Genomic DNA, 16,756 nt, shown 5'->3' with positions numbered 1-16,756 from the left:
AGAGCCACTTTCAGAACTGGGGATGCAGGAGGGAATCAGGTTGTGGTGGAAGATGATGAGTTCTGAGTATCTTGAGCTTCTTTCCTTTTAAATGAGAAATAGCTTTTCCTTTCTTTATACCAATAATTTATTTCATTGCATTTTGCTTTGTTGCAATCAAAATTCAGGTCATATAGAAAAGTATATAAGTGATCAAAATTTCCTCTCGATTCTACCACTCGGAGATAGTCAATATATTGGCAAATATTCTTCCATTTTTTCTGATTTTTTATTGTTATTGTTTAGTCATTTAGTCCTGTCTGACTCTTTGCAACCCCATGGACTGTAGCCTGCCAGGTTCCTCTGTCCATGGGATTCTCCAGGCAAGAATACTGTAGTGGGTTGCCATTTCCGACTCTAGTAAATCTTTCTGACTCAGGGATTGAACCTGCATCTCTTGTGTCTCCTGTATTGGCAGGTAGATTCTTTACCACTTGTGATAAATGATTATTTTTTAAAATTTGAAATAGAGTATAACACTGTTTTTAAAACTTTTGATGCCCAGCTGTACCCTAGATCAATACAATCAGAGTCGCTGTGGGTTGGGGACTAGGCATCAGTGCTTTTTAAGGCTTCCTGATGATTCTAACGAGTAGCCAGTATTGAGAACAAGAGCCCTTAAAGATGAGATAGTACAAGGCAGCAGAGCACAGGCAGCTTCTTATTGATTCCATGCTGCTCCTAAAGGCTCCATAAAGAACCCCAAATCTATGTACTAACAGGATTCAGTGACCATAAGGTATCATAGACTTCTCCCTCATGCAATCAGACCGAGTCATGATTCAAAGAACTGAGGAAAAGCCTGTAATTTTAGATATTCTGCTCAAACCCAATGGATGCTTCGCCCTGGTGTGGAGTCACTTCAGTGGTCTGATTAATACATTAACACCTCAAGATGGGGCCTCTAAAGCTGGTCAGTGGCAGTGAGGATGTCGTCAATCACAGAGCAGCGTTAACTTCAGAATCTAATAAGGAAAGGGATTCTGAACTCTTGGAACAGGCCTTCACCCTCTTAGACAAAGAAAAGAAGGTGCAGAGGGAAAAGAGAGCCTCCGGTTCACATTAGAGTTTCGAGTCCAAGAATTGTAAACATGAACACACTGCCAAATCTCACTCTAAATATATTCCAATGATCTCATGTTTTCATATGCAGTGGAATCAAAAGAGGCATTTTTATTCATCTTGGATGACAGCATCTTGAGCTTTTATGGGAGCGTCCTAGTGGTATTCGTTTAACCAAGAGGGGCCAGTCAATACTCCAGCCATTTCAAATCACCGCAACCGGCGCGTTAAGTGCCCTGAATGACAATTCTTTATCTTCTTGCAGCTTGGACCCTCAAATGTAACCCCGAATATCAGCAGCAGACCCCTCACCCCCTGGGGGAAAAGTCTCCAATCAGAGATCCTCTGAGGCGAGCCAAGAGCGGTTTGGAGGGAGCAGCGCATATTTTGAGGTGATTAACATTTCGGTTTTGGCCTCTTCATCTGTATGAGCTTCATCTGTTACTCGTTTTCTCTTTGGCCAACGAGACCGCATCCAATGTCCCGCAGGAGAAGGCTGGAAATTTTTCTGAAAGCCCTTTTAGGTGAAGCCCAGTGAGAGGGCAAATGAAGCTTCACTCCTTTTATGGCCGTATCTCAACATGAGAGAGAGGGAGAGAGAGGGAATATCTTCTCTGTTCCCCTGAGACAGAGCCTGTGTGCTCCTCTGCACTAACTGAAGTGAACAGAGTTGATCCTACAACTGGCAACACCCTCAGTGACCCCTACCTAGGGTGACAGGACCCTTCAGTACCCCTCAACCTCCTGCCAACCCAGACCCTGCTTTCACCAACCCCGCCCCACCCCACCGTGGAGTCTTCCCTTCTGCCCTGTCAGAGCATAAATCAAGCAGCAGGGTAGCTTGGAAATATGACGAATACCTTGGCTGGCTCCAGCTTGAAAAGACAAGCGGGGAGGAGAGGGAATCTAAAGGAACCAGGCTTGGCTGCAAGTGTGGCCAGAATTCAGTGTTCCTGGAGCTGGCCCCAGTGGCTCGGAGGGCCAGGCGCTGCCAGAGGCGTCTCCCCTGGGGGCAGCCCCGCAGCTCCACGCTCGCAGGAGGAGGAGGAGAGCGCCTTGGTGTCTGTCAAGAGCAGCATTCAGGAATCCTCGGACACTCCCCGAGTCCTCGCTGTGAGCACCGAGAGGACGCGGACGGGTGGGGAGAGCTTTTCCTCCTCTGGGAGAGCCCTTGTCATGGCCCCAGGTTCGGAAGTTGCTGTTTCCACAGGGAGCTTGCCCACAGCTGCTGTGTGTGATGCTCCTGTGTGTGGGTGTGCACGCCAGGCGAGGCGAGAGAGCCCGCCGAGCCCTTCTGAGGACCCGGGTCAGGGGCGCCTCCAGCCCTCAGGTGTGCGGGCGGCCCTGCCAGTGTCGTGTCTCCCTGTTGCTGTTTCCTAGTGTCATCGGTCTAACCAGCTGCCCTCACTCGTTCATGACTCTCTGGTCCCCTCAGGTCATTCTCGGTGGGTTGGAGCCTTGTTGGGATGACTCTAGCAGAGACTGCCCGTAAGCAGAGCCAGGGTCCTCGGTGTCACCCTCCTGCCTGCCGAGCAGGTGGTCGTCTCAGGGCCCCGCAGCGGGCGGCTCCCGAGTGGCCACAGAGTGGTGGCTGCACTTGACAGGGTTCAGGCTCCAGGAGCTTCAGTGCAGAGACTCTTTTTTGACTTGATTTGTTTTGTTCTTGAGACTTGTGACAAGGTTCTTGGAGTGGCCAACAGACAAGAGATGTCTAGGCCCTTGCACAGAGTGGCGGGTCCACAGTGACACTTCTCTGAGAAGAGCTGTGGCAGAGATCTGGTCCCTGTCTCTGAGCACACGGGTATCAGAAGGGCTGCCTCGCTCAAACTGGTAATCATGTTAAAATGGGTCACTCATCTCTCCAATCCTCAATACCTAAAAGCACTTATTTCCCCCCTAGGCAATGCATTATTGGGGTCCCTGCTGCAGCAGGGGAGAGTGAGAACAAACAACAGGTTCCCTTGCTGACTTGCTCACTGGAGGTGGGGCGAGCCTATTCCTTATATGGGGTGAGGACAGGGGTGTGTCCAGGGGTGGGGTGGCTGGTGGGGTGGGGTGGCTTAGGTGTTTTGCCCACTGCTTTGGTGGTGTTGAGTGCAGGGAGCATGCTCAGTCCCCTGCTTTTGAATTCTTGAGGCCAGAATACTGGAATGGGTAGCCTTTCCCTTCTCCAGGGGATCTTCCCAAAACACGGATTGAACCCAGGTCTCCCGCTTTGCAGGCTGGTTCTTTACTAACTGAGCCACAAGGGAAGCCCAAGGATACTGGAGTAGGTAGCCTGTCCCTTCTCCAGTGGATCTTCCCAACCCAGGAAACAAACTGGGGTCTCTTGCATTGCAGGCAGATTCTTTACCAACTGAGCTATCAGGAAAGCCCTTGCTCCCAACACCCTGTTCTAAAAGCATCTTTTTAATGCCTTTTTTTGTTTGTTTTTTAAGGGAAGAAGCCCCATGAGACCCTCCCTGCAAGAAGCTGGAATATTATCACCACTCCTCTCCTCCGCCCCCTCAAAGGCCCCTCCTGACCACCGTGTTAGTCCTCTGAGTTGGCTGGTAGAACAATTAGCTTTCCTCAGGGGATGGGTGGATCACCAAATCAGGCCACCAAGCAGGGGTTTCCTGTCACCAAAGCCACACTAATGCAAATCAATTTTTCATTAGGAGAAAATAAAACTCACAAGTGACATCAACTGAAAAATGTTCTTTTAGAGTAAGTTATTCCCATTTAAAGCTAAGCACATGACAGCTGGTGACTTTTAATGGAAAGTAAAATTTGTTGGTCTGAATTACTATCAAACCACTTGAGAATTTGTTTTTAATTTTCCTTTTTGGAGAAAGGCAGTGCTTTGGCTTCCAGAAGAGCAGAGGAGGAATGGAAAGGTCTAGTCTTGTCTCTAATTGTGGCCTTAAAAGACCCTGGACAATCTTTGGCAAAATCATGATACAGCATCTCTAGGTACATTAATTCCTTCACCCTTTACTTAAAGCTCATTTAAGAAGCTGGTTAGAAACAAACCTCTCTGTCCTAGAATTCATTTGGGCTCTGTACCAAAACAGTTGTATGTGTCCCAAAACCCGTCTACCATTTCCCCACTTAATCTGGTACAAAATATCTGGTACAAAAGAACCCAGTGGTATTTGCTATGGACTGAATATATGTGTCCTCTCCAAATTCATAGTTTGAAATCTTATGATGAAATCTTGTAATATGATGGTAGTTGTGGAGGAGCAGCTTTAGGGACATGATTAGGTTTAGACGAGGTCATAAAGGAGGGGCCCCTGTGATGGGTTTAGTGCCTTTTTAAGAATGGGAAGAGACTAAGAATGGGAGAGACTCACCCTCTCTCTCCAAGAAGCAGCCCACTGTCTGCCAGCCAGGAGGAGAGCTCTCACTAGAAACAGAATCTGCTGGCACCTTGATCTTGGACTTCTTAGCCTCAAGAACTGTAAGAAATAAATGACTGCTGTTTAAACCAGTCAAGCTATGAGGAGCTCTGTTACCACAAACTCCAGGGGATCAGCCATCTGCATACTTGAGCTGCATCAGACATAAAAGAACCATGTGAGACAGCCTCTGTATGACCGAATTTGTTTCAGGCCAATATAAATTCAGTTCCTCTTTCCCTCCAGAGTCTTCTAGCACTTTCAGATTCTAACACACATTTGCTATCTTTGTGGGCAGTATAGAGCACACCTCCAGAATCTGGGGACATGGTCAGAAGAAGTCAGGGACTGAGGAATGCTACTAGAACCATCATAATACACCTGAGATTAACCACTTGCAGATGTGACCTGAGGTAGGTTTTGCATATGCATTGTTGAGGATTTAATGGTTTGCTACACTAATATTAGATAACTCAAAATTTATTGGAAAATGGAATTATATAAAGAAATGACAAACTAGATTGTAATAAGGCCATGTTATTTGAAGAGAATTAAATGGGTAGACATGAATAGCCCTGTATTGAGCCTAGAAAAGGGGGCTAAAGAATAATCACATTGCTATTTATCCAGGAGTGTTGAAAGAATGGTAGAGAGGGCATTCCAAACTCTTCCAGAATCTGAGATACACACCCCTTAACACCTTTTCCCTGATTTCTGCTTCACAAGTCCTTTTCATAGAGTTTGATGCTATTAGGATTGTTAGGTCTTCTTGGAGTAGTGACCCCTTCTTCATTATATTGTGTCCTTCTTTATCCCTGATACCTTTCTTGCTTTGAAATCTGCTCTGATTAAAATTAATAGAGCCGCTCCTTTCTTTTGATTAGTGTTGGAATGGTATATTTTTCTCTGTTCATGTATTTTTAATCTACATCTGTCTTTATACTTAGTCCGTTTCTTGTAGACAACCACTTGTTTATTTCTTGTCTTTTATCTACTTTGGCAATCTTTGTCTTTTAATTAGTGCATGTAGACTATTGACATTCAAAGGGATTATTGATATGGGTGGATTAATATCTATTTTATTTGATACTGTTCTCAATTTGTTGCCCATGTCCCTTGAGGTTATTTGTCTTCCACTTTTTCTGCCTTTTGCAATTTCAACTGAGCATTTTATATGATTCCATTTTCTCTCCTTTCTTGGGATATCAGTTATACTTTTCTTTCTTTTCTTTTTTTAGTGGTTGCACTAGAGTTGGAATACACACTTACAACTAATACAAGCTCATTTTCAAATAACACTATACAATTTCTTGGGTCATGTGAATGTTTAATAATAGGGAAATAATCCTAATTCCTCCCTGTCCCTTGTATCACTGATGTCACTCATTTCACTTATTATATAAGCATATTACATATATATACACACACACACGTAGCTATATATGTATATACATATATATATAAGATGTATATATATGATACATAAGCATTCATAATAAATATTGTTGCTATTATTATTTTGAACAAGCCATTAGATCATTTAAGAAAAATAAAAAGTTTTTATTTTACTTTCAGTATTCCTTCTTTGATGCTATCTCTTTTTTTATGTAGAGCTGAGTTTCTGATCTATGTCAATTTTCTTCTTTTCAAAGAACTTTTAACTTTTCTTCCAAGGCAGGTCTGCAGGCAACACATTCCCTCAGTTTTGTTTGTCTAAGAAAGTCTATTTCTCAGTTATTTCTGAAGGATAATTCTTCAGAGTACAAAATTCTAGGTTGGTAGCTTTTTCCTCTCAAAACTTTGAATATTTAACTCCACTCTCTTCTTGCTTGCATGGTTTCTGTGAAGAGGTGAGATTTGTTCTTGTCTCTGATCCTCCTCAGGTAAGGCGTTTTTCTTCTCTGTTTCTTTTAGCATTTTTTCTTTACCTTTGCTTTTCAATAATTTGAAAATATATGCTTAGGTGTAGTTTTTCTGAGATATTTATCTTGCTTGGTGTTCTCTGAGCTTCCTGGATCTGCAACTTGATATCTGGCATGTGGGGGAAATTCTCAGTTATTGTTTCAGATATTTTTTTCTGTTCTTTTTTCTCTTCTCCTTCTGGCATTTGTGTTACTCAGTTATACCTTTTGTAGCTGTCCAGAGACCTCGGATATTCTGTTCTGGGTTTCTTCCCTTCAGTTTTTGTTCTCTTTGCTTTTCAGTTTTGGAGATTTCTATTGAAATAGCCTCAAGCTCAAAGATTCTTTTCTCAGCTGTGTCCAGTCTACTAATAAGCCCATCAAAGGCATTCTTCATTTCCGTGTTTTTTTCATTTCTAGAATTTCTTTTGAGTTCTCTTTCAGAATTTCCATCTCTCTGCTTACAATGTCTATCTGTTCTTGCATGCTATTTTATCCATTAGTGCCCTTAGCATATTAATCTTACATACATATACGATTACATGTCCTAAGTCACACATACATATAATACGTGTTTTAAATTTCTTGTCTGACACTCAATAAATTGACTGACTTTATTATCAAGATATTTGAAAAGATAAGTTCAAATAGAATTTATCTTCCTTGGAATCCAGCTGTAAAAAGCATAAGTTAAAATGCTTTGATGTTTGATCTTTAGTTTCTGTTTGAACTGACTCTCCATGTCAGCCTATTTTCTTTAGTGAAGAGCAAGAAATTCCATTTACCATGGCTTTCCATACTCTGTCCTTTGGCTTTTGTTTTCATTCAACGTGTTATTTATTTGTCATGAAATAACATGCTATTTGGGGCTGATTAGAGCTTGCAGTGTTTACATTTATTCCCAATTATATAAATTAGATGGCTTCCCAGGTAGCTGTGTGGTAAAGAATCCTCCTGCCAATGCAGGACACGCAGGTTCAATCCCTGGGTTGGGAAGATCCCCCTGGAGAAGGAAATGACAACCTGCCCCAGTATTCTGGCCTGGGAAATCACACGGACAGAGAAGCCAGGTGGGCTACAGTCCATGGGGTCACAGAGTCAGACACGACTTAGTGACTAAAAAACAATATACAGGTTAGAAGTATTATAGCAAATCACCATTATGGAACTATAAACCTCTTAAGCATTCTATAACAACAACAAAAAATGCTAAACTTAAAATCATAATAACAACTGTACCAGGCTTACCATGAGGCCTGGAGTGACAACCTGGGGGAGGAAAATGTGCAGGAAAGAAGGGGCTTCAGCCAGATGCACAAGAGAGAGGATTTTTGTTGCAGTGCTGGCTAGATGTGTGTGTTTGTGCAAGACCCTTCAACCAAGATTCTATTTCCTCATTTATAACAATGTTAACAATTCCTACCTCAGGAGACTGGTGTAAGGATTACATAACATGACATATGCCAAATGTATGGCACAGTGCCCTGGAGGATGGAAGTCTTACTGAAGGGCCCATCTAGTATTCTCAGGTCTTGACCTCTATGGATGGGTCTAAAGCATCCCAGATTCCCACCCAGGGCTCCGTTCCAGTTTAGCTTAGGTGCACTCCAGTGCAAACACAAAGGGAGAAGAGGAGCCTGTATGGACAATAGTATAAAATAAGCAACAGGACGGTTGACTGTCAAAATGGAACAATTCTGAATTTCTTGTTAGAAAGCCACCTGTGTCCAAATTAACTTATGGGAAACTTAACCGATATCTCAATATAAATTTGCTTGATTGCACCTTCAGCTATTTGCCAGTGTCTAATGAAGGCAATGGCACCCCACTCCAGTACTCTTGCCTGGAAAATCCCATGGATGGAGGAGCCTGGTAGGCTGCGGTCCACGGGGTTGCTAAGAGTCGGACACAACTGTGCGACTTCACTTTCACTTTCACACATTGGAGAAGGAAATGGCAACCCACTCCAGTGTTTTTGCCTGGAGAATCCCAGGGACGGGGGAGCCTGGTGGGCTGCCGTCTATGGGATCACACAGACTTGGACACGACTGAAGTGACTTAGCAGCAGTAGCAGCAGCAATGCTTTCCAGAGACAGAGAGAGGGCATAATAGCCACTTTCCACAGCAGTAAGTCCTCATAAAGCATGCTCATGGCTCAGGAGGCTCTAGCTGACCAAGGGAGCAGATTGTCATACTGGTGGCTCATCACTAGCAATTATGAGCCTAGTGCCTGGCCTTGCACTTTGCATGCATTATCTCATTCAACCTCATCACAACCCCAGCAAGGACAAACCATTTCATGCTGATTTTACAGATGAGGAAATAGGCTGGGAAGGTTAGGTAAAATTGACAGGAGGAGGTAAGTGAAACTGGCAGTTTAACATGGAGGGTGACAGGAGGTTCTACTTTTTTCTAGAAAGGGTATTGTATTGCCAGTGGGGCCCAACATAGCCTGCCACTGAGCAATCAATCATTCCAGTTAGTGAGTGGTACTGGTTACCAGAGAGCAGGGTATCCGGGTGCCTGGGGCAGAGGAGCAGACTTCCTTCCGTCTTGTCCCTCCCACGCTCCTGCTTTGGTCAGGCCCTCGTTCTCTCTCCCTTGGAGTGTTAACTACTCCCTGCCTGTTCTCCCAGCTTCCGCCCTCAATTCCTCATCCTGGCAAAGTCCTGACCTTTGGACTCCAACCTACTGTTTCCACTTTATGCCCTGCTTCTTGTCAGTGTGATCTCTTCCCAGCCTAAACTGTGTACTTCTGAGAGAGGCTGGGACCTGCAAAGAAAAGGCCCAAACCCAACTGCCCCTCCTGAGGTGCAGGGAGCACGCCCTCCTGCTGTAACTGAGTCCCAGTAAAGCCTGAAGTCCTTGTCTGGACACCCCTGAGCGACTTAACAAGAGACCAAGAACCCAGGTCAGTTAACACTTCCAGTTCTTGCATTCAATTCTCCTCTGGCCCTAAATCCTATCCACACAAAAATCTCATCTCTTCCACCCAGCCTTTCCAAGCTCTCTAGGCCATAGCATGGTGTTTTTCCTTCTGCTTGGGCAGAACTTTTCCGGTGTAACATGTACACGTGACATTTAAGCAATTCGGGCTTGTTCGTGATAATTGTTTTAGTGTTTTGTATTTGTGGTGAGGTTGTAGAACGCACGGGACCAGATTCAGCACAGTGCGTGCAAGGCCCATAGGGAGGCTCTGGCCTGGCACAGACATTGGAAAAAAAAAAAAAGATGACATTTGCACATTGACAGCACATGAATTTCTTTAGCTAGAAACTACCATAAGCAAGAATAACTAAAACAGGAAGCTGCTGGTTGTTCTTTCTTTGAGTCACATAATAAATCACAACATTATTTGCTGAGCTTTCATGCTGCTAGCTTTGGGCACGGAAATTGCTAGGTTACGGCTCTGAAAGCCAAGGTCTACCGGGTTGAGAATGAGACTTGATCAGAGTCTGAGTCCTGGCTCCGCCCCTTACTGGGTGACTTCATGGAACTCCTTAACCTCTTTGATTCTTCCTGTTGTTATCTGGGAAGAAGTATCCTTTCCTCCTAGAGTTGCTATAAGGAATACTGACAGATTGTGTATAACATGAGTAAGATTATAACCCAGCCATCAGAGATTGTGTGATGAATCAAATTGACAAGTTTCCGTGAACTATGTTGGGGACCTGGGAGCGGTGTCTGCAGGGACACAGTGAGGAGACACAGGGCAGGACTAGAGTGGGGCGGACTGAGACCGGGTGCTTAGTCATTGCCTAGAGTGGCTCTGGGGTCCAGGTGCGGGAACCGGGCGATGGGGAGGTGGTTGCCCCCAGACAGGGAAGTGTGCCCCTTCTTCCCAGAGACCACCCTAGTCTGACCTCAGCTGCAGGGTGATCACTGATCAGGCCCTTGGTCACTCCTGAGTGGCCTCTCCTCAGCCCTCATGTTCCCAGCCGGACAGCCCTCAGAGACAGCCTCCCATTGCCCAGAACCTGGCAGAGAGCAGGCATTCGCACATACTGGCTTTTATTGGACATTCCCAAGCACATACTTTCCAAGAATAAAAGAAGACTTCTTTCTAGACTGACTTGTTAACTAGCAAGTGGATAATTAAGACGATGCAAGAGAATCATTGGCAAAGGTCCAGGAAGCTGCCTTCCTTGCACTCCTCACAGAGGTGCATTGGGTTACATTTTTGGACAGCTGTTACGTAGCTCAGGGCAGATGGAAGAACAACAAGTACAAAAAAGAACTTGATTTGAGCAAGACTTTTGACTTTGTTTAGCCACTGTTTACTGGATACCATAGTAGCGAGCCTTGTCCTGCTGGGGTGTGTGAGGTGCCTCGTTAGTTTGCCAGTAAGGGTGAACGGAAATATTTGAGTAAAAGCCTAATCATTTTAAGACACATCAAAACAAAAGCAAGGAGGGAAACAATCTGGCTCTCACAGTTGATGAGAATTCAGCATCTCTGACGAAGCTGGTGCTGTCAGCAGAGGGAGAGCAGGGCCCTGAGGGAGCAGAGGGCCTGTTGCCGACACTGGACTGACCCCGCGAGGAGGCAGCTGCTTGGTCGGCCGGCCTCCCTGTTGATTCAAGAAGCAGCGGGGGCCTATGTCTGGTTTACCCAAGTAGAGGAACGGAGCGTTCCCTGTTGAGCAGAACAGCGGCTGACCTGGCTCCCAGCAGAGGCGGCTCAGGGTACTCTAGCCGTGGGCAAGAGCACAGGCTGACGGGGCTCCACCGCCCACCAGGGTGCCCAGTGTCAACACCAGTATCCTCCCTTTAATAATAACACCACCACATAAGGAAGAGGTGCTTCTCTCCCTTACTTTGAGACTGTTAATACCTCCTGGTTGTACTTCTAAAAATTAATAAATTGTGGGGGCACAAGCAGAAATCTTGCAAGAAATCTATTATGTTTCTGTAGCTCCATCATTCCTTACCAGTGCACAGAAGTCTTAAAAGTGGCCTGCCTTTTCCCCTTCTTCCTCATTTTTTATTTCTATCTCATCTTTCTTTTCTCTCTTCCCTCCCTTTTCTCTATTCTTTTGTGTCTTTTCTCCTCTCTTTCCCCTCTTTTCTTCTTTTAAAAATAAAAGATGATCACGATCTGTAAGGAGTGCAGAAGTTGGACTCTGGAGTTCAGGGTTGGGTTAATTCAGCAGCACAAGGGTATCACTAAGGACCTAGGTTCTTTCCATCTTTTCCCTCTGTTCTTGAAGACATCTTTACTTCCAGGCCGGCTTCCTTCTTTCTCATAAAATGGGACCTTCTGTTTTAGGCTGCTAAAGAGATGAGTGGAGAAAATAGGTCAAAAGACTACGGGGGTACTTCCCTGGTGGTCCAGTGGTTAAGAATCCACCTGCTAATGCAGGGACATGGGTTTGATCCCTGGTCCGGAAAGATTACACATGCAGCGAGGGGCAACTAAAGCCCCTGAACCACAACTACTGAAGCCTGTGTACCCTAGAGCCCAAGTTCTGCGAAAAGAGAAGTCAGTGCCATGTGAAGCCCTCACACAGCAATGAAGAGCAGCCCCTGCTCACCACAACTAGAGAAAGCCCGCACACAGCAACAAAGACCCAGCACATCCAATAAGTAAATAAATATTAAAAAAAAAAAAAAGACGACTATCGGCAGTGGTAGGGACTATGGCACATTGGAGCAAATGACCTTGCCGAAGGCTTTCAAATACAGAACAATTTTCTTCCTGTTGCTTCAAAATACTTTGTTGTTCAGTTAAGTTCAGTTGCTCAGTCATGTCCAACTCCTTGTGACCCCATGAACCGCAGCATGCCAGGCCTCCCTGTCCATCACCAACTCCCGGAGTTTACTCAAACTCACGTCCGTCAAATTGGTGATGCGATCTAACCATCTCATCCTCTGTTGTCCCCTTCTCTTCCTGCCCTCAATCTTTCCCAGCATCAGAGTCTTTTCAAATGAGTCAGCTCTTCACATCAGGTGGCCAAAGTATTGGAGTTTAGAGGGAGGAAAAAGGGGATCCTGGATGTTCTGAAGTAACTGCTTTGTGAGTAAATATATTGTTGCAAGCAGTCAAAACATTGCTATTGCTCCAGTTCTGCAGAGGTCAGCACTGAGCTGCAGGGAGGACAGGAGATGGGCCAGAGATCAAATATGCATGGAGCTTCCTCAGTCCTTGCCTCTCTGCCACACCACAGCTGCTGGTAGCCCTGTGGCTGCCCTCCTCCCTCTCATCATGAGCTCCCTCGGGGTTTTGGGGTGCTGTCTTCTCCTTTCGTGCCCTCCTACCACCTGGCACAGATGTGCACACCCTGGACAGCACCCCACCCACCACATTCACAGCATGAAGCTGCATACTCACAGCCTAGTGTGCACCGAAGATGGATCCTCTCATCTTCCCCTCCTAACCCAGTTTCTAATTTCCAGTGGTTCTCAATGTATGGCCTGCAAACCAGCAGTGTCAGCAGCACCTGGGACCTTGTAAGAAATGTACATTTTCAGGTCCCACCCCAAAACTGCTGAATCAGAAACTCTGGGAGGGGGTAGGACCCAGCAATTTAAGTTTTAACCAATCCTTCAGCGGATTCTTATGCCTTTGGCTGTTTGAAAGCCACTGTCCTAAAGCCTCTGCAGTGTTTAGAGACCAACGACCTAAATGTTGGTTTTTAACCCTGGCTACATATTTGTGTCATCTGAGAGGCTTAGCACCCCCCACCCTGACTGCTCCCATGCACATGGTATTGGTCTGGTGTGTAGCCCAGGCTTTGAAATTTTTAAGTTCCTTGGATGATTCTGAATTGCAGCCAAGGTTGAGAATCACTGATCTAAACAAATATGAAGGGAGACAACCATACTATAAATAAGTAGACATCCAAAAGTGAGACACACTGACGAAATATGTAAGGGGGAAAAGAAAGGTTAATATGAGAGGTTAAACTGTCATTCCAGACCCCAAGAAAGGCAATGCCAAAGAATGCTCAAACTACTGCACAATTGCACTCATCTCACACGCTAGTAAAGTAATGCTCAAAATTCTCCAAGCCAGGCTTCAGCAATACATGAACTGTGAACTTCCAGATGTTCAAGCTGGTTTTAGAAAAGGCAAAAGAACCAGAGATCAAATTGCCAACATCTGCTGGATCATCGAAAAAGCAAGAGTTCCAGAAAAACATCTATTTCTGCTTTACTGACTATGCCAAAGCCTTTGACTGTGTGGATCACAATAAACTGTGGAAAATTCTGAGATAGAAATACCAGACCAACTGACCTGCCTCTTGAGAAATCTGTATGCAGGTCAGGAAGCAATAGTTTGAACTGGACATGGAACAACAGACTGGTTCCAAATAGGAAAAGGAGTACGTCAAGGCTGTATATTGTCACCCTGCTTATTTAACTTACATGCAGAGTACATCATGAGAAACGCTGGGCTGGATGAAGCAGAAGCTGGAATCAAGATTGCCGGGAGAAATATCAATAGCCTCAGGTATGCAGATGACACCAACCTATTGCGGAAAGTGAAGAAGAACTAAAGAGCCTCTTGATTAAAGTGAAAGAGGAGAGTGAAAAAGTTGGCTTAAAGCTCAACATTCAGAAAACAAAGAGCATGGTATCTGGTCCCATCACTTCATGGCAAACAGATGGGGAAACAGTGGAAACAGTGGCTGACTTTATTTTTTTGGGCTCCAAAATCACTGCAGATGGTGACTGCAGCCATGAAATTAAAAGACACTTACTCCTTGGAAGGAAAGTTATGACCAACCTAGACAGCATATTAAAAAGCAGAGACATTACTTTGCCCACAAAGGTCCATCTGGTCAAGGTTATGGCTTTTCCAATAGTCATGTATCGATGTGAGAGTTGGACTATAAAGAAAGCTGAGCGTAGAATTGATGCTTTTGAACTGTGGTGTTGGAGAAGACTCTTGAGAGTCCCTTGGACTACAAGGAGATCCAACCAGTCCATCCTGAAGAAGATCAGTCCTGAGTGTTCACTAAGGACTAATGTTGAAGCTGAAACTCCCAATACTTTTTGCCACCTGATGTGAAGAGCTGACTCATGTGAAAAGACCCTGATGCTGGGAAAGATTGAGGGCAGGAGGAGAAGGGGACGACAGAGGATGAGATGGTTGGATGGCATCACTGACTCGATGGACATGAGTTTGAGTAAACTCCAGGATTTGGTGATGGACAGGGAAGCCTGGTGTGCTGCAGTCCATGGGGTTGCAAAGAGTTGGACACGACTGAGTGATTGAACTGGACTGACTGAGAAGTATAAAAGAAGAGATGATCTGTTTTAGACACTATGACACATAACCCACTCCTACGATTTAAATTAGGCTGAAAAGCTCATTACCTCTTTTGGGAACAAGTATATACTGATGGGTTTCTAACTGCTATAGGTGTTACATGAAAAGTTCTCTTTACTGCTTCAAAACACACAGCTCACTATGTTATAAGACACTTCCATCATTTAGTACGTTCTGTCACTGCTCCTTTGCTTTTTCACAGTTTGGATAGCAGGTACTTGAGCTTGAACTGCTAACAGAAAACGTCAAGTTATCATCAGATGTCAGATGACCCTCCAAGACAGTCCCTTTAGAGCAGAAGGCCCTCCTGCTGGAAGTAAGTTCAAAGAACAAAAGGTATCCATGGATGATCTTAACCAAAGAGGAAACATGAGTACAAGCCTCTTCTTAAAGGAGAAACATGGAACCAGAATGAATCTTCAAGAGTCTGGGAATTTTAATTTAGTAAAACTAAGGAATCACGGAAAATCTGTCACCCAAGTAAGTTCATGAATTATCTTGATTTAGAATGAGACATAGAACATAATTAGTTATGTCACAGCAATTTAGGCTAGAATCAAAGGTTTCAATTCAAACTGCGTCAGGCCATGCTCTCTCAGCTTTTTTGTAGGCTGTCTATCCCAAAGATCTAGGTGGATATGACCATACCCCAAAGTAGAGTCATTTAATCTCTTTCAACATAGAAATCCCAATCCTGTATTTGTGTGGTTAAGATTTGCTAACACATCACTGAGGTTGCACAAGGTCATAAAACATGGCTACTGTAGAACTCAGTGGTCAGTAGAGGTTCACTGATTGATTGTACTTATTGTTTGTACTTAATAATTGCTTAAGAAGTTAAGAAACGCACGGTGAATCTCCAGATTTTTCTTCCATGCCTAATGGAAAAGGATTCCATTTTCATGTTAAAATCTCAGAACAGTTTCTGTCAATAAAAACAGCAACTTGTCTTTCTTCTGCAACAGCTCAATATAGATGCTAACAGTTTCCAAACCTTAACTGTATGAACAGCTTGGTTTTGACAGGCAATAACAAAGCAAATTCAATAACTGTTATTTTCACTTGAGCCTGGGCTATGGGCAAATCAGACCAAAATGAATTCGAAGTTTAGTGTGCACTGTCCTCATATTCTGATTTAGGCAATTTGGGGGTGGTGTTCAGAAGTCATCATTAAACAAGCACCAGGTGGGTGAAATATGGATCTTAATAATCAACAATAATAAAGGAGGGTTCTTGTTTTAGGTGGCTTTCCTTCAGGTTTTTCTCTACTTGATAGTTTGTCTATAATGAATATACCTGCTTTATTTCTTCATTTAGTTTACTAAGGTTTATAAGATACTTCTCAGTTCACTATGACTTAACTAGGCAAATACCTCTTCCGTATCCTCTCCTTCACCTCTAATCCCACTCTCTGTAACTGATGCCAACTCTCCCTAACACTGACTGTTTTTCCTAGTGCTGGCTCTGCTCATGGGGCTTTGGAGACACGAGCTAAGGTGAGCTGCACAACTCTATGAGGGGGGCTTGTCGCTTGATCATTTTACAGCAGAGAAACCCGAGGAAGGGTAAGTCACTTTCTCAAGATCACGCAGCTAGTAAGTGGCCCAGTGCGGAATTCTGCATTCCTATGCTCTGTGTGCGCACACAGTCTCTGTAATGCTGCCCAGGTGCTCTCTGGCCCTGCCTCACCAGTTTCATATGTTTAATGAGTCAGCTCTTCCATGATTTACTCTGAAACTCTCTACTGAGGTTGAACATCTTTTCATAGATTAGCCACATAGGCCTCCTTCTATAAACTGTTTATTCATACCCTTTAGCACATTTCTCTATTGAATACATCTTATTAATTTGCAAAAAAAATCCAATCCATGTATATTCTTGATATGAATCCTTTGTTTTATAAACTCCAAATATTTTCTCACAATCTATTACCTTATTTGCAGCTAAGATGACAATGGAATCATACTGGACAAACTATTAGAATTAGATAAGGGATTTCAATAAGGTTGCTAGATGTTAAGTGTCAACATAAAAATAGCATTCCTATAGACAAATAACTCATAGCAGAAACAAAAACTAGTTTACCTAGGAATAAAC

Source organism: Dama dama, chromosome 14 (genome assembly GCF_033118175.1).
Source record: "Dama dama isolate Ldn47 chromosome 14, ASM3311817v1, whole genome shotgun sequence".
NCBI classification, from domain to species: domain Eukaryota; kingdom Metazoa; phylum Chordata; class Mammalia; order Artiodactyla; family Cervidae; genus Dama; species Dama dama.
Note: the sequence above shows the minus strand (reverse complement) of the source record.